General features: G+C 46.1%; 1 long non-coding RNA gene across 1 annotated transcript; it reads right to left on the bottom strand.

Annotated features, from left to right (window-relative positions):
- Positions 1-15,034: 15,034 nt before the first annotated feature.
- Positions 15,035-16,169, bottom strand: LOC115082719. Its single transcript, XR_003854233.1, has 3 exons — positions 16,047-16,169; positions 15,581-15,633; positions 15,035-15,223 (listed from the first exon to the last, which is right to left on the bottom strand). It is a non-coding gene; the product is annotated as an uncharacterized LOC115082719 (long non-coding RNA).
- Positions 16,170-19,338: the final 3,169 nt, after the last annotated feature.

The following is a 19,338-nucleotide window of genomic DNA, read 5'->3' as shown; positions in this document are numbered from 1 at the left end:
TTGAGTGAAAAACCGTCTTGTGGGTTGGTATGAAGGTTGAGTGGTTAAGGACTGTACCGCTGCGGATTGTTCCTTTAACTGCGCCACAGTCTCCTGCAGTTTCTCTCCAAAAAGATTATCGCCTTTACACGGAAGATTAGCTAGCTTTGTATGAACGTCTTCTCTAATGGAGCTGGACTTCAACCAGGCTAATCTTCTTGCTGCTATGGCACTGGCGGAGACTCGAGAAGCCGTGTCAAATCCTTCATAGGTGGTTCGGAGGAGGTGTCGAATACCTTCTTCTATATCTTGAACTGGAGAGGAATCTGTGAATTCTGGATTTGTTTTCATTCTCTGTACACAATCATACAAATATTGTGCCAGGTAAAACTGGTGGTGGTAAATTCGTGCCCCTAGCATAGACCCTTGATATGCTCGTTTGGCGAAGTCGTCAAGAGTTCTCATATCTTTAACTGGTGGAGTTGAGGAATGCAACTTATTCTTCCTAGCCTTTCCCATCGCTGACTCTACCACCAAGGAGGTGTGTGGCAGCTGAGTATTAGAATAATGAGTGGCTTTCTGTAGTTTGTACTTAATATCAATTTTCCGTGACACCGCCGGAATTGTAAACGGGGTGTCCCAGGACTTTTCCAGCAAACTATGAAGAACCGTGTGTGGTGGTAACGCCGTCGGTTCGTGAGGTGTATCGAAGATCTTCAAAAGATCAAGGGTTTCTGCCCTTGGGTCTGGTATCTTTTGAATAGAAATATTTAGCGCCTTACCCATTTTCTCCAGAAATTTTGGGTACGTTAAGTCTTCCGGTGGGGAATATGGTTCGTTTTGTAACCCGTAGAAGAATCCGGGGTAGGGCTGTGAAATTGGGTGTCCTGGTTAGTTTCTGGTGATAATGGCAATTCGACAGGTTGGTTGTGTTGTATTGTTGGACCCAAGGGTGAGCGGGTCAAATTTTTTGATTCTTGGGAACTGATAGATCTAGGAGAAGCATCACCCGATTGTAATGGTGAAGGGCTCTCTTCAGTTTCTGGTGAAGTAGATATATCATATTTCTTTGTAACATTTTTGTAGAAACCCGCTAGGGCATACGACAAGGATTTGAAGGCATCTCTTGTATGTGGAGACATGCTCTGTTTTCCCTTTTTTGAAGAATGAGAAGTGGAAATCTTTGCTTTTAAAATTTCCGATGCTGGTTGAGGAGTAAGCATCTTATGGGTTCGGGTTTCCGTTGGTAGAGGTATTTTCTTTTGTAAAGGCTCTTGTAACGGATTAACCTTACCCCGTGGCCTGGAGTGGTAAGAGAGGTCCGAAGGGTATCTCTCCGAAGAGGAGGATGAAGTAGCTCGGGAATAACGTTCCTCTTTGTCAAGGTCAGAATGGATATATTCAGTCTCTTTTGACTGATTTGATGATGTATTGTTTGATCTTTTATTGAGATTGTTTAAGGAAGTTGGTGAAACGGTGCGCACCGTATGTGTCACGTCTGGTTGTACCATTTGAGACATATGCGCTGTGTTGTGTTGTTTTTTGTGCGCTGGTTCTTTTCGTGCTATTGTAGTGCTTCGCGCCGTATGTGTAGCTTCGATTTGCGCTGGGTGCGCCGCTCCGATTCGCGTCGGATGCGCCATTTCGCTTCGCGCCTGATGCGGCGCTTCGCTTCGTTCCGGGTGCGCCGCTTCGCTTCGATGATGTTGCTCCGCTTCGCTTCGCGTTGGTTGCGTCGCTTCGCTTTGCGGCAGGTGCGCCGCCTCGCTTCGCATTGGTTGCGTCGCGCCTCGTTTGTTCCTGTGCGTCGCGTCGCTTCGCGGCGTGTGCGCCTCATCTCGTTGGTCTTTGTGAGCCGCGCCGGTTCGTTTTTTATGTGTCGCGCCGTGACGGTCCTTATGCGTCACCTGTATTGAACTTTCTGACGCAGCACGAGAAGTGTTTATTGGCGTAGAAGTTTTGGCGCGTTTCGTTCCTTTATGTAGACCCCGTCCCTGGTCTGATAACTGTTGTGAATGGAAAGACTCGTCCGAGTCTTTTTCTTGAGGGGACTGATCTTTATGGGGATGTACCGAGATCTTATTAGTTTGTCTCATGGGTACTGAGGGCCTCCGTTCTTCTTGCCACTTACGTTTTGTGGGCCTATCTGAGGCAGTATCAGTTGACAATGTTTTCCGGCTTTGCGACGGTAATGACCCAGAACTCACCTGGGATGGTGATCTCAGGGAGCTCATGCGTTCCGCTCGACTTCTTCTCGCTCTGGGTGACATTTTTGCACAGGCAGCACAGTTAGCCATTTCGTGGTCTGCTCCGAGGCATCGGTAGCATTTGTCATGTGTGTCTGTGATAGACATCACCTTCCCGCAGCCGCAGGGTTTAAATCCAGATGGTCTTGTTTTTTGTTGTTTTTCTGACATTTTTAATACTTTCTGAGGAGGTCTTGAAGCTCCGCGTGCGTCTCTCGCGCGCGGAAAAACAGACTGAGGAGAGTCGTTGATCCAGCGCGGGAACACACGCGCAGCCTCAGAGCAAAGCTCTGACCTCACTTTGGGAAGCTCCGCCCTCCTGTGCCTGACGGACAGGTCTCATAACAGCAGGGCTAATTCAGCCTGCTATCGACGGGAAAGTTCAGTTACTTTCAGGAACCAATAGGGAGCCAGCTTATTATCTGGAGAGAGGATGAGAACTTCAGACCAATCAGAAAAGAGAAAAAAAAACCCAAAGCATAAGGCAGGAGGTTATCTGATTATAGGAGGCACAGGAAGTTCAGTTACTTTCAGGAACCAATAGGGAGCCAGCTTATTATCTGGAGAGAGGATGAGAACTTCAGACCAATCAGAAAAGAGAAAAAAAAAACCCAAAGCATAAGGCAGGAGGTTATCTGATTATAGGAGGCACAGGAAGTTCAGTTACTTTCAGGAACCAATAGGGAGCCAGCTTATTATCTGGAGAGAGGATGAGAACTTCAGACCAATCAGAAAAGAGAAAAAAAAACCCAAAGCATAAGGCAGGAGGTTATCTGATTACAGGAGGCACAGGAAGTTCAGTTACTTTCAGGAGCCAATAGGGAGCCAGCTTATTATCTGGAGAGAGGATGAGAACTTCAGACCAATCAGAAAAGAGAAAAAAAAAACATCAAAGCCTAAGGCAGGAGGAATATCAGTGCTGTGTGTGTTGGGGTAATGAGCCCAGCTACCAAGCTGAGCTAGACCTTAAGGGAACTAGATAACAGAGAGGAGAGATATCAGCAGTGGGAGAGGATCCCCCCTCCCCACTTCCACCACAGCTGCCAGGAGACAGAAGGAGAGTCCAGGAGCTTCCACTATAGGAGCCAGGAGTTTACCACCCCCCTACCTGCAGGACCAGTTGCAGCTAAGTAGTCCTAAATTGTTCAGCAGGAGCAGTACAACAGGTTATGTTTTCTTTCTTTGTCCCTGCCTTGCAATATTGACATCAGACTGTTGTGTCAGTGAGCTGCCAGAAAAACACTGCTGTTAGCTACTGAGTAGAGTCCTGCCCTGAATTGTCACTCCCTGCATCAGGGCAGGGAACCAGCGTTTCCCCTTCTTTGGAGCCTCTCTAAGACTGGAGCTTCCCCAAAGAGTGCCTCTACGTTTCAACTAATACAGCCTTCATTGATTATGCTTTAAGGGGGAATACACTTCTTGGACTGGGGACTATGAGAGCAACAGTAGAACACATTCTGATACACTGGTGTGAGAATTACCTTAGAGTGCAGTCTAAGCAGGCAAAGCAACAGACTACTATAACATGCGGGACACATTCTCCTGCTTTTCTTCCAATCTAATATATGCCAACACCTGCCAGCAAAGTCCCGCTTCTGTCTACATAGGACAAACGGGACAATCTATAAGGACAAGGGAAAAGGATTTAAACCTGAGGTTAGAAATGACAACATTCAACCTTCCTTGACATTCTCTATCTGACCTTAAGGTTGCCATACTCCTACATGAAAACTTCAAAGGAGCACTCCAGCCTGAAACTGCTGAATTGGAACTCATTAAAAATCTAAATACCATCACCCAAGGGCTGAACAGAAGCAATGGATTCATGACTCACTACAAATATGCATAAACTGAACTGTTGTCTGATCATTCTGTCTATTCACACTTACCTCAGTTGTCAGTAGGCTAAACTACAATCCTATTCACACTCTCTCCACACCGTTTCCTGCCTTTTCCCATGTCTTCTCACTGTTCTGTATATATTGTACACATCAACTGTACATCATTTCATGCATCTGATGGTGTGGACTGTGTCCTCGAAAGCTCATGCTTTAATAAAACAGTTAGTCTAAATGATTCCACTCGACTCCTAGTGCTTTTTTATTCAGATGAAGAGTCATTACTTGTTCCCTGTACGTACCCAGATCAGTCCAGACACCTGGGTTGTGACTCCGCACCAGCAGATGGAGACAGAGTAAAACCTGTTGGGCTCCCTACATATAGTAAGGTGCCACCCACAGCCCCTCAGTCTTTCTCTGTCTCCAGCAGATGGGGCAGGTCCACCCACAGTCTCTGGGATCCCTGGTTCATGTTTTCGTAGTTAGTCAGGGATAGTTAAAAAAAAAAAAAAAGAAGAAAGAAATACATAAAAAGGGTAAAAGACATTCAGAAGAAGAAAAGAGAAGAAAATTCTCCTCTGGTGTAAATCTCCCAGGGGGGTTGGGAAGGTTCTGAGAGGACCACCCCCCCTGGTTGAGACCGCTGCTGAGGGTCGAGGACCCGGCCGAGGTAGGCAGCAGCGTCGGGGGTGACACCGGGAAGCCCGGTTCACTCACCCCCGCTGGAGCAGAAGATTCAGGACCCAAACCTTTGAATCTTATTATCATAATAAATCCTCTTAGCTATAATAATTTTTTTACGATAATGGGAAAGAAAGATACAATAATTAGTTAATGCTAAAATAGTTTTTTATTTCTTCCAGATTCTTTCTTTTCTACGTAATATAAGTTTTAATTGTCTTAGATCATTATTGTACCAAGGATTCTGCTTTTTAGTAAGTTGCACTGCTTTGAGTCTTAGTGGATTTATTCTGTCAGCTATTTCTTGAGTTGTCTTATACCACATCTCGGTAGGATCTAGAGATGCTTGGGATTTAGATCGGTACTCAGTTAATTCTGACTGAAGTACTTCGGAATTATAGGGTTTCCTATATTCAAAAGTACATAACTTTTTTTCTTCAGTTAGATTGGGCCTGATATAGGAAACTTTAGAACAAATTAAGTAATGATCTAACCAGGGGACAGGCCCGATGTGTGTTTTTTCATGTTTAATTAGTGTGGATTAACAAAGATTCGATCCAGAGCATGTCCATGAATATGAGTTGCCCATGGGGTTAACAATTCTAAACCTAAGGCTTGCAGGGCTTCGACTAATATACAACATGAAGAAGAAAGAGGAGATGCATTCATGTGTAGATTAAAATCTCCTAAAAGAATTGAAGGCTTGTCGGGGTTGATATTAAGAGTTAAATATTCTATAATTGGTGAAATATTAGTTTCTAATAATCCTGGGGGGGTAGCGGACTACATATCCTTTTGCTATCAGCAAGCAGGCATTCCACTTCAAGACCATGTCAAACCACACTCTGAGAGGGTCATGGTGACTTCAGTAGCGCACCTACGATCGGTGCCGCTTCCTGACATTTGCAGGGCTGCCACCTGGAGTTCTCTCCACCCCTTAACAGCCCACTTTTGCTTGGACAAAGCCGGAAGACAAGATTCCATCTTCGGCCAATCTGTCCTACGCAACCTATTCACAACTTGACGTACCAACACCCTTCCAACTGCCCGGTAGGGTTCAGGATGCCCTCGGCCAAAATTCACCCCAGTCCCAGTGCCTTGCACACCTGGGTACATTTGGTGCATACTCTGACATCCTCAGCTCGGTACTCGCCCATATGCGAGGACTACCATCCTGCTTGTCCTGTGAGAAAGCAAATGTTGCTTACCTGTAACAGGTATTCTCACAGGACAGCAGGATGTTAGTCCTCACAAAACCCGCCCGCTGCCCCGCGGTTTGGGGTTTGTTATGTTTCTTATTTAATTTTTCGGCACTTCCTGTAGCTTTTTAAACAAGACTGAAGGGGGACTCCTGCTGGCTGCAGGGTTAGTGCATTGCTGGGCATACCCAGTTGGGGCCAGTCAAATTTCTAGAAACTTTGACAAAAGTGTTCCGTGATTGGGCTCCATCCTATGATGTCACCGATATGTGAGGACTAACATCCTGCTGTCCTGTGAGAACACCTGTTACAGGTAAGCAACATTTGCTTTCTCTGCACAAAGAACCCCCCCAGTCAGTTTCGTTCCCCCCCCCCTCAAATAAACCTATCATTGTCTTTATTTGATAGCATCGTTCAACCATTGGTTCTAGATGGGAGTGAGGTCTGGAGTCTACACAGAGTGGGACAGAATCTCAGTAAAACCCTGCACCTCCAGTTCTGTAACACACACCAGAACCACAGAAATTCCCTCCGCAAAGCAGGTAGAACATTTCCCCATTACAACTTATCAGTCAACAAAATTTATATTCAAATTGTAATGTCACCTCAGGAAGAGCAACACCCACTCCCTTCCACTGACACTTTGTAAAGTAACATAAAACTGTGAAAAAAAACTCTCAGAATGTATAAACTTCCAAGACTCAAACAGCAAAACCCTAGCTACGAAAAGGCAGCTCTACAAATATTACACCAGGCCTAAAATACCAATGCACCTCCTATTGGGAAACAGAACAAGCTGAATTGCTACAGATCCCCACACAGGAACGACACGCAAGCAGAATTCCTCCCCTCCGACACACATTCAGAACATGGACAGACTCGCGCCTAATACAGAGCAAGGGCCACAAATCAGAAACAGAAACATGCGGACAAAACGTGAAGCCAGATTCTATAAGCAGTGCAATACTGGAGGATGAGAAATAGAAAGGCAATCCTTCCTGCACTCTGCAAAATACCAAAACAGAAGAGAGGGGACTGTGAAGGGGGTGAATTTGGAAATGGGGCTAGTGAGGAGGTAAAAAGGGGGAATGGGAATCTAGGTGGGAGATCAGAGAGACAATAAAGGGGCTTGGCCATGCCGGGAGAGGTGAATGACAGGGAAGGAACTGGGGCCGGTGAGAGAGGTCAGAGGGCTGGGAGAGGATGAGCAGAGAGGGTGAAGATGGGAGGAATAAGAGCTTGAGAGAGAAGTGAAATCAAAGGGGGAAATGAAGGGGCTGGAGAGGGGGGTGACAGAGGGAGATGGAAGGCTGGCGGTCTAAGTGAGAAATGAAGAGAGTAACGCTCCTTCCACTGCCTTTCAGCTCCTCCCCAGTCCCCTTAGGTCTTTCCATCTCACTCGCTCCCTCTCGCTCTTCAAAAGCTTTTTAACCCTCCATAAAAGGCTTTTACGCTTTCTCACCCCTCTTCCAGGGCTTTTCCCTCTTCTCAACTCCCTCCCTTCAGATCCCCCCCCTCTTCTGACTCCCTGCAAATGTTCTCACCCCCTTTCCCTATATGCTTTCTACCCCTCAATCCCTTTTCCCTTTGTACCTTGTACCCGCCCCTCCCAGGGCCGGTGGAAGCACTAGGCGAACCAGGCCTGGGCCTAAGGCCCCGAGTATTAGGGGGCGCCGCGAGCAGTGGTATCCCGAGGGGAGCCAATACCCATGGGCGCAGGGAGGCTCGGGCGGCCGTCGGTGGACCTCATCCCACTAGCGGCTGAGTAGCGACACCTAGCAGGCAGATCGGCAGAGCCGTGGCGGAGCTCACGTCACCACGGCCCGAAGAAAAAAGTCGCGTTTAAACGTGCAGGTGCTCCTCCTCCTTCCTGAATGCGCGGCCCCGGAAGAAAACATCGCTGCAAAACGAGGCCGCATCGAGGCGAGCTTGCCTCAAACTGCAGTCACGGCAAAGACCCAAGACCCCTGGCTATCTACTTCCCCTGTCAAGAAGGGCTGAGTCTGGACAGGGATTACCAAGTCCCCGCTCGCCCTGCTCCAACCGAGGGATAGCCCAAGAAGGAACCTAACACCTCGGGGAGCCAAACTCTCTTTTTATCTTTTTTTTTTTTTTTTTTAACAATTCCAGACTGCAGGTTTGCACCTCTACCATCTGCTGGAGACAGAGAAATACAGGTCAGTACTGAAGGACTGCAGGTGGCACTCCCATTTATGTAGCAGTGCCTCAAAGTTTTGTTCTCTGCCTCCATCTGCTGGTAGGGATGCATAAACCCTCTCGTCTGGACTGATCTGGGGTACTAACAGGAACCTATTTCCTTAAAAGATGAAATGAAATGCCTAATGTCTCTTTTGCCCTGTATGTTTGTCTTGATTATATTGTAAGCTCTACTGAGTAGGGACTGTCTCTTATATGTTTTGGTAGAGTGCTATGTACTTCTAGTAGCACTATGGGAATAATAATTAGTAGTAGAAACTGGTTTGTACCTTTAGGAATCACTGTCCCATGGGTCCATGTCATCACTAAGAACATAAGAAATTGTCATACTAGATCAGACCAAGAGTCAATCAAGCCCAGTATCCTGTTTCCAACAGTGACCAAACCCAGCATTCCTGTTTCCTGTTTCCCACAGTACCCAAACACTAAGTAGACCCCATGCTACTGATGCTAGGATTAGACAGGCTATTCCCTAAGTCAGCTTGATTAATAGCAGTTAATAGACTTATCCAAACCTTTTTTAAACCCAGCTCCACTAACTGCACTAACCACATCCTCTGGCAACAAATTCCAGAGCTTAAGCTGAGTGAAAAAGAACTTTCTCTGATTAGTCTTAATGTGCTACTTGCTAACTTCATGGTATGCCCCCTAGTCCTTCTATTAAACGAAAGTGTAAATAACCGATTCACATCTACTCGTTCAAGATCTCTCATGATTTTAAAGACCTCTATCATATCCCCCCTCAGCTGTCTCTACTCCAAGCTGAATAGCCCTAACCTCTTCAGCCTTTCCTCATAGGGGAGCTGTTCCATCCCCTTTTTCATTTTGATCACCCTTCTCTGTACCTTCTCCATGGCAACTATACCTTTTTTGGGGTGCGGCGACCAGAGTTGTACACAGTACTCAAGGTGCGGTCTCACCATGGAGTGATATAGATGCATTCTGACGTTCTGTTTTATTCACTCCTAATAATTCCTAATATTCTGTTTGCTTTTTTGACTGCCGCAGCACACTGAGCTGATGATTTCAATATATTACCCACTATGATGCCTAGATCTTTTTCCTGCATGGTAACTCCGAATATGGAACCTAACATCTGTAACTACAGGAATGTTTATTTCCCTTTAAATTTCATCTTCCATTTGGATGCCCAATCTTCCAGAATCGCAAGGTCCTCCTGCAATGTATCACAATCCATTTGTGATTTAACTACTCTGAATAATTTTGTATCATCTGCAGATTTGATAACCTCACTCATCATATTCATTTCCAGATCATTTATAAATATATTGAAAAGCACAGGTCCAAGTACAGATCCCTGAGGCACTCCACTGTTTACCCTTTTCCTTTTTTTTTTTCAAAATAATTTTTATTGGGAGGATACATGAATAGGCAGTGAATCCCACACTCAGTAGATACAACCAATATACTAAACATCCAATACAACACAAGTTGTTTAAACAAACTAACAACAACAGAGACCTCCCTCATAACTACAGCCTATCTGTTTTTTTCTGTTTTCTCCCCATACCAGTTCCCCTCATACTACTAACATTTGCACCTCACTTTGCCTCATGCACACCACACGCCATTCACACCACCACGCACTACCCTTCCCTCCCCTTCCCCCCTCCACCCCCTAAGCCCCCTCACTCTACTGAGAACCTGGGTTGCACCATTCAAGCTCATAGCCACTTGCCCGCAGCCCTTCTTGAACAGCTGTCGGCATCAGAAGAACACAAGCCTGCCAGCAGGCCCAGTACAGTTTATCCGACTTCCGCTTGCCCAGTACAAAGTCTAAACGTTCAAGTTGGAGAAACGAGGCCATTCGCTGAAACCAGGACAGGACTGATGGGAACCCGTCCCGGGCTGTCCAGTTGTTTACCCTTTTCCACTGAGAAAATTAGCCATTTAATCCTACGCTTTGTTTCCTGTCTTTTAACCAGTTTGTAATCCACAAAAGGACATCGCCTCCTGTCTCATAACTTTTTAGTTTTCTTAGAAGCCTTTCATGAGGGACTTCGTCAAATGCCTTCTGAAAATCCAAATACACTACATCTACTGGTTCACCTTTATCCACATGTTTATTAACCCCTTCAAAAATATGATTTGTGAGGCAAGACTTCCCTTAGGTAAAGCCATGCTGACTTTGTTCCATTAAACCATGTCTTTCTATATGTTCTGTGATTTTGATCTTTAGAACACTTTCCACTATTTTTCCTGGCACTGAAGTCAGGCTCACTGGTCTATAGTTTCCTGGATCGCCCCTGGAACCCTTTTTAAATATTGGGGTTACATTAGCCACCCTCCAGTCTTCAGGTACAATGGATGATTTTAATGATAGGTTACAAAATTTACCTAATAGATTTGAAATTTCATTTTTTAGTTCCTTCAGAACCCTGGAGTTTATACCATCCAGTCCAGGTGATTTACTACTCTTCAGTTTGTCAATCAGGCCTACTTCATCTTCTAGGTTCACCGTGATTTGGTTCAGTTCATCTGACTCATCACCCTTGAAAACCATCTCTGGAACTGGTATCTCCCCAGCATCATCATTGGTAAACACAGAAGCAAAGAATTCATTTAGTCTTTCTGCAATGGCCTAAACTTCCCTAAGAGCCCCTTTAACCCCTCAGTCATCCAACCGACTCCCTTATAGGTTTCTTGCTTCGGATGTATTTTAAAAACTTTTTATTATGACTTTTTGCCTCTACGGCCAACATCATTTCAAATTCTCTCTTAGCCTGCCTTATCAGTGTTTTACACTTAACTTGACAATGCTTATGCTTTTTCCTATTTTCTTCAGATGGATCCTTCTTCCAATTTTTGAAGGATTTTTTTTGGCTAAAATAGCCTCTTTCAGCTCACCTTTTAACCTTGCTGGTAATCGTTTTGCCTTCCTTCCACCTTTTTTAATGCATGGAAGACATCTAGACTGCGCATCTAAGATTGTATTGTTATAACTATTTATATTTTTCCAAACAAACAGAGAAAAGTACATAGAAGCAATAACTCATATTGCAGTGAGGTACATGGCAAAAGATAGTACATAGGGGAGCAAACGATTGAGGGACAATAGAAGTGGAAATAAAAAAATAACCCTAAGTGGCACCACAAATTAGCTTAAGTATCATTCAAATAATCAAGATATGGCCCCCAAGTACTGGTAAATTTAGCATGCTTACCCTTAAGACTGTATCATAGCTGTTCCAGATCAGCAATAGCCTGTATTTGTGAGCGCCAGTGAGGCATACTAGGGGTGACTTTTTTTTCTGAATGAGAGTGATCGTAGCATCAGCCATAGTGCCCAGGGAATGCCCCCCACCACCAGTAGGGAACCCATCAGGGCCAGGACATTTACCCTCCGGTAACAACTTGATAGCTGCCTGAATTTCAAGCAGAGAAATTGGGGCCACCATAAGATTCTATTTTTAAACAATGTCTACACCTGTTGTACACTTTTAACCTCTGCAGCTGCACCTTTCAGTTTTTTTCTATTTCGCTCATTTTATCAAAGTTTCCCTTTTGAAAATTTAGTGTTAGAGCTGTAGATTTACATACTGACCCCTTCCAGTCATTAGTTCAAATTTTATCACGTTATGATCACCATTGCCAAGTGGCCCCACCACTATTACCTCTCTCACCAAATCTTGCGTTCTACCAAGAATTAAATCTAAAATTGCTCCCTCTATCGTTGGTTCCTGAACCAATTGCTCCATGAAGCAGTAGTTTATTCCATCCAGGAACTTTGTCTCTAGCAAGTCCTGATGTTACATTTACCCAGTCAATATTGGGGTAATTGAAATCTCCTATTACTGCACTGCCAAATTTATTAGCTTCCCTGATTTCTCTTAGCATTTCATCATCTGACCATTTTGGCCAGGTGATCTTTATACTGTTGGACTCTATAGCCTCCTGGATATAAAGTGCCACACCCTCCAAGTTGATCCTATCATTGCGATATAATTTGTATCCTGATATAGCACTGTCCCGTTAGTTATCCTCCTTCTACCAAGTCTCTGTGATGCCAATTATGTCTATCTCATCATTCACCGCTATACACTCTGACTCTCCCATCTTACTTCTTAGATTTCTGGCAATGGCATACAGACATTTCAAAGTGTGTTTTTTATTTGTATTAACAACCTGCTTTCAGATGATAGGGATAATTTGGATTCTTTACTTACAGGCACATGGACTACGTTTGCATTTATTGGAACCTCTCTGTTGGGATGCCATAGCTCTCCTATTTCATTAGTATCCTTCAAAGATACATTCCTCCGAACCATTTAAAAGCTGCTCTATCTCCTTTTTAAAAGTTAGTGCCAGCAGCCTGATTTCATTCTGGTTTCCCAGTTTCTTACAAAACTGAATCCCTGCTCCCTGCATCATCGTCTCATCCATGAAATGAAACCCGAGAGCTTTGCCTGCCTCTGAGGACCTGCACCTGGAATGGGCAACATTTCAGAGAATGCCACCCTGGAGGCTCCAGATTTCAGCTTTCTACCTGAAATCCTAAATTTGGCTTCCAGAACTTCTCTCCCACATTTTCCTATGTCATTGGTGCCATATGTACCTCGGCAGCCAGCTCCTTCCTAGCACTGTCTATAATCCTATCTGGGTGACGCATGAGGTGTGCCACCTTCGCACCAGGCACGCAAGTTACCACGCAGTCCTCATGTCCACCAGCCACCCAGCTAGCTACATTTATGATGGCCGACCTAACCCTTCCCTCCTGGGCAGTAGCCCTAGGAGTCTTGTACTCAGTGCAAGAGGACAACGCATCACCTGGAGAGCAGGTCCTTGCTACAGGATCATCACTTCCTGCTACACCAAGATGATGTTCTCTAACCGTGAGACTTTTCTGATCCAAGGCAGCACCGGGTGACGTGTGAGGTGTGCCACCGTCGCAGCAGGCAGGCAGGTTACCAGGCAGTCCTTCCATCCACCAGCCACCCAACTATCTACATTTATGATGGCCGACCTAACCCTGCCCCCCGGTACTGTAGAGGTTACATGGGGTAAATCAATCAGGAGCCTGAGTTTTTTTTTTTAATTTAATTTTATTTATATTCCAACTTTCAGCACTTCAAAGTGGATGACATTCAGGTACTGTAGTTATTTCTCTATTCATAGTGGGCTCACAATCTGACCCTGAGGCCACAAGGAGTGGTGACAGTGGTATTTAAACCCTGGCTTCCCACTGCTCTAACCCTTAGTCTTTTATAGCCAGCGAGCAGAGGTGTTTCAGGGATGGAGCTGAGGCAGAGCTGGAGGGGCGGAGTCAGCGGAATTTCAAATGTCTCTCTGGTACAGCACAAAAGTCGAGCCACGCACTTGGAAAATTATTGTTGGTGATGAGCAGGAGTTTTACTTGTTATTTGCCTGGTATATTGAGAGAAGGTTTTTTTTATTCAGATGATCTTTAGCCGGTCAGCAGGCGGCAGTATAAGAGGGCAGTGTTCCACTGGCACCAGGAGCTGGAGCTGAGGGGATGAATCCCAGGACCGATGTCTTCACCCTGCTGCTAAGTTCTGAGAGAGAGAGACTGTAACACTGAGAGAGAGATGCTCGTTTCAGCAGACATTGCACTGCTGCTGAGGATCTGTTAGAGGGATAGAACGGGCTGAGAGAATGAGAGTTGGAATTAGCAGAAAGAGAGAGAGAGAGACCTGTTTCAGCTGGGAAGTACAGCTGTGGGGTGACAGGAAAAGGTTGCACAGGACCCTCCTATCTGACTGGGAAGGATGCAGCATTTCACTCTGGAGACAAACTGTTAAGTACCAGCAGTTACTGCTCCTTCCCTTTTTTCCTCTTTGCTGTTTGCAGTTTTCCAAGCCTTTTGAGTTAACTGTAAATCCTTTTCTTATATATTATAGCATTCATTTATTAGCACTGTTTCTGTGAAGGATTAGTGACAGGTGAGTTAGGACTGGGTGTCAGCAGGGTCCTGCACCAAGTCTCACACAGCTCTAACAGGTTTTTGTGTCAGCAGAGCTGGAGTAACCAACAAGCATCTGAATCAGTAAGACCACAGATTGTGCTAATAAATAAACATTTGACTGCTATATAGTGATTCCTCAGTTGTTATATTTATTGTTTTGTCTTTTCTAGGTCTCTTTTCTAAGGTCTAAGCACCTCCCAGAGGAGGACCTAGTTTAGGGTAGTGAGTGGACTAAACCATTTGCTATGGCTCACTGGGGTAACTATAGAGGGCAGACAGTTCCCTGTGATCTGAGGGACTCCTCGTCTCTGAGAAATCACTGATTAGCACTGTGAAATCCCTGAATACCAACAAAATGTTTCTTCATTTATATTTATAAACTAATAGGTCCATTCAGCGGTGCTGAGAGCAGGAAGTTAGCTGGACTTACCCAGGTACGGGTTCCCGCTGTATAGACCCAAAGACAGTGGAGTAAGTTTATCTATCTCACTTCAGGGCTGCTACCCAGCTAAACATAAGCCCCACACCCGGTCATCTCTTTTTATCCAGGTAAGTTAGCCATTCATTGGCCCACAATTTTAACACTTTGCGGTTTGTCCAGCTAAATTCCAAACTCAGTCGGACAAATCCGCTGACCAAGCACCTTTAAAAGTATTACAGGGCACGAAGCGATGTTTTCAAAGTCTCCTTACCGGTTTTTTTTCTTCGAAGCGCATGCACTGCAATCAGACCAAACACACACGGGATGTCAAGGAGAAGTAAGGGAAAGGAAAAGGGGAAAGGGGAAGCATAAACAAGACAGAGAAAGGGGAGGAAAAGTAGAGAACAGCAAAGGCAGGTGGGCAGAGAGGAAGGAGGAGGGAGATATAGAGAAGGGAGGCATGGGCTAGGGGAGAGGAGGGAGAGCAGGGAGAGCATTGGAAGGAGGGTGGGAGGAGTTGATACAATAACAGGAAGGAGCAAAGGAGAAAAAGATGGAAGGGGGGGAAACAGGAGATAAGGCCGGGAGATTGATGGGAGAGGGAGGAGGGGAGATGCAGAGGGGGAGGCATGGGGTAGAAGAGAGGAGAGAGAGCAGAGAGAGCAGTGGAAAGAGGGATGGGAGTAGCTGCACCGGTGCTGAAGTTTGCAGGACGAGTGGAACCGGAAAGAGAAAGAAAGGAGATATGTGAGCATTTCCTGATGTCCTACTTTCCATCTGAGGTTCAGGCATTGATATTGGTTATCACAAAGTTAATTGTGCCCATTTCTGTATTCAAAGTAAGGGGTAAGTTTTCAGAAGAGCTGCTAAGTGACCACAAGAGTTGATTCCCTTTACTGGATAAATTTTCAATCACAGCTTGGTGGCTGGAAATATTCCCAAATTTAGCTTAGCCGGTTCAGCACTGAGAAGCCTCATGAATACTTACCCTGAGCAGCTCCAGAGGATCTAACCTCACTGAAGGGCCTGTCCCTTAATCTAAAAAAAATACCCACCTCTACCCTGACTCCCAATCGCTCGGTCATTTTTGATGCAGGCTTGTCTTCGTCTGTTAAAGAAAGGTTCAAACTTTAAATTGTGTAAGGCTGAATGCACATCACCATTATATACAGGGAGAACAATAATGAAAGCCATTTCTGGGGATAAAGTGCTCTTTTATCCACAGAAATAGGCTATTTGATTACTGTCCATCCTCTACACAAGTAAAGGTAGGAGCATATAACAAGGTATATTTCTGGTTTGGAGTTCGGACAGGGGGAAAACTATATGCTACCCAGCTAAACATAAGCCCCACACCCAGTCATCCCGTTTTATCCAGGTAAGTTAGCCATTCATTGGCCCACAATTTTAACACTTTGCGGTTTGTCCAGCTAAATTCCGAACTCAGCCGGACAAATCCGCTGACCAAGGACCTTTAAAAGTATTATAGGGCACAAAGCGATGTTTGCAAAGTCTCCTTACCGTTTTTTTTTCTTCGAAGCGCATGCACTGCAATCAGACCAAATACACACGGGATGTCAAGGAGAAGTAAGGGAAAGGAAAAGGGGAAAGGGGAAGCATAAACAAGACAAAGGGGAGGAAAAGTAGAGAACAGCAAAGGCAGGTGGGCAGAGAGGAAGGAGAAGGAAGATATAGAGAAGGGAGGCATGGGCTAGGGGAGAGGAGTGAGAGCAGAGAGAGCATTGGAAGGAGGGTGGGAGGAGTCGATACAATAACAGGAAGGAGCAAAGGAGAAAAAGATGGAAGGGGAGAACAGGAGATAAGGCAGGGAGATTGATGGGAGAGGGTGGAGGGAAGATAGAGAGGGAGAGGCTTGGGGTAGGGGAGAGCAGAGGGAGCAGTGGAAAGAGGGGTGGGAATAGTTGCACCGGTGCTGAAGTTTGCAGGATGAGCGGAACCGGAAAGAGAAAGAAAGGAGATATGTAAGCATTTCCTGATGTCCTACTTTCCATCTGAGCTACAGGCATTGATCTTGGTTATCACAAACAGGCCAATACAGTAAGGTGCGGTAGAAAGAGGTGCATTAGTGCCGGGCGCACCTGCGTTTGCCGCACGCACAGTTCGGATCACATACCGCTCGAGACTGTATTTAAATGGCAATCTTTGCGTGTCTTGAAGGCTTTATGCATAAGCAACACGAAATCAGACGAAAAAGAAGAGTCTGAAGACAAATCTGTCTGATCCCCCTCAGGGACCTCTGGATTGGCAGCACAGCTGGGACTCGCAGGTCTGTCCCCCTTAGGGACTCTGCGTTGTGGTGACAATCGCAGTGGAGGCTCGTCCTCCCCCTGTGCCGCTGGCGCCTTGGGGCGTTCCCACGGGAACGGGTCGGCACCTGAAGAATGTAAGTCCCCAAATGCTCTGGTCACTGTTTGGACCCTCACCAGGTCCCTGCCCGTGGCCGCAGAGACTCCCTTGGCTCCGGAGAGGCAATCGGAACACAAATTGTCCCAGGACAGTTGCGCCCGCGCGATGCCGCAGGCCCTACAAGCGGCCCGATGCGGCATGCTGCAGCAAAAAACAGCCCCAAAAATCGCTCGGAAGGTGGCGAAAATGGCGTGCAAGCACCCAAATGCGACCGGAAGGGAAGGAGAATGAAGCCCCGACAGAACACACACAAAAAAAATTTTAACTTTTTTTTTTTTTTTTAAATATACTCGCCCAATTGTCTCCGGGTCCTGGACCTACTGGGGGGAGTGAGCCGGGCTCCCCGGTATCACCCCCAGTCACGAATTCACGCTGGCAGGAGGGCAAAGCACCCCACACCTCAGCGGCCTCGGAAAGCAGGGGGGATGGTCCCCTCCGGACCTCACAACCCCCCGGGAGGCGGGAGACTGGACCTGCAGGCAAACCACTGCGCTCCTATACCTTATTCTAACTTTATCCTTCTTTTTACCCAGCTAACAATACTATCTAGAACTGAAAAACTAGGCCTCAGCACAGACTGTAGGTTCTGCACCCCCTCCACCTGCTAGGAGACAGAAGAAGACTGCCAGACTGTAGGTGGCACCAGCCTAGATAAGGCATAGGTTTGTTTGATAAACTTCTGTCTCCAACTGCTAGAGGGGGGAGCAAAACCCAGGAGTCTGGACTGATCCGGGTACGTTCAGGGAATTTAGCTTAAGCCAGTTCAGCACTGAGGAGCCTCCTGAAAACTTAGCCTGAGCAGCTCCAGAGGATCTAACCTCGCTGAAGGGCCTGTCCCTTAATCTAAAAAAAATACCCACCTCTATCCTGACTCCCAATCGCTCGGTCATTTTTGATGCAGGCTTGTCTTCGTCTGTTAAAGAAAGGTTCAGACTTTAAAATGTGCAAGGCTGAATGCACATCACCATAATATACAGGGAGGACAATAATGAAAGCCATTTCTGGGGGTAAAGCGCTCTTTTATCCACAGAAATAGGCTGTTTGATTACTGTCCATCCTCTACACAAGTAAAGGTAGGAGCAAAGAACAAGGCAGATTTCTGGTTTAGAGTTCGGACAGAGGGAAAACTATATGCAGAGTTTTCCCTTAACACCGTGCCCTCACAAAAAGCAGGCAGGGGTATTTTAGAGGGGGCAATAAACAAAGCAAATCTAGATGTGTACTTTTGCATTCCTTATCACCTCAGGTTAAAATTCAGATGGGATTGGCCAGACCTTGCATACTTTGATTATTTAGGTCAAGGCTGGGAAACATCCAGACCCAGATGAGACGCACAGCACAGTCCCAGGCAGCCACTGCCAGAGCCCCAAACCAGAGGTTCATGGAGGGAGCTTTTGCTCCGTGTCTCTGACTCCCCCCCTCCCCCAATAATCAAATGTTCACGGCAGGAGCGAGCAGGATCTGTTGCCACAGCTTGGGTTCATCTCCCCACCTTGTCCTTGAATGAAATATTCATAAGGACTGGAGAGTGGCACAAGAGCTCCTGCCTCATCCTTGGCTCCTTCCTGCAGCCTCCCACCCCAAGAAAAACTGGGAGAGGCAAGACTCGCTTTCAATTGCTTCCCCGCCCCCTTTATAATCCCACACAATGTTTGTTTTGGTTAAATAAAGGCCGCAGTTTATTATAACATGACCCGAGCCCCTAACACTTAATACACTATTCAACATATACACCCCCCCCCCCCCGTTTATCCCCTTCTTAACAACTTGCTCCCCAACTGGACCCAGTGGTAGAGCTACACCCATAGAGTCCATTTCCTTACCCCGCCTCGCACCAGCGTGGGTAAGTACCCCGGCCTCTGAGCTTCGGCCCCCCTCTTGTTCATTGGCCACCTCATGTAGCAGCCCCACGCTACACGAGATACCCCCCCCCCCCCCCCCAATGCCTTTTAACAAGACATAACAAAATCAACCATATTGGGCTGGGGTTACCCGCCACTGTGACAATCAATAAAGACAACACACATCTGAATAACATCCAATGATTCTACCATAGGGAGGGAGGAGGGAAATTATTCCAGCCTGCTCCCTCAGCCCTCTCCCACCCAACTGAGGCGCGAAAGGGGCTCTCTCTGCCCTAACTAACTATACCCCAACCAATCCCAGCTCCTTCAATTCCAAAATACTTCCTTTGCATTGGCCCCTTAGCTTTACTTTCTCCCCCTCCCCTTTCCCTCCTAACTTATTAATTTAACCCTATCCTCACCGCTTCGCTAACACCCGTATTATCTGTAAAGCAATACAAGATTGCTAGCCTTCACTTTAAATGTTCACAGGGAAAACCAGAGAAAGAGCTGTTGCTTGCTTCTTGGCTCTGCCCCTGCCA

The sequence above is a fragment of the Rhinatrema bivittatum genome, unplaced genomic scaffold, assembly GCF_901001135.1.
Source record: "Rhinatrema bivittatum unplaced genomic scaffold, aRhiBiv1.1, whole genome shotgun sequence".
NCBI lineage: Eukaryota > Metazoa > Chordata > Amphibia > Gymnophiona > Rhinatrematidae > Rhinatrema > Rhinatrema bivittatum.
The sequence above is the reverse complement of the archived record's forward strand: the minus strand, read 5'-3'. Positions and strand labels throughout refer to the sequence as shown.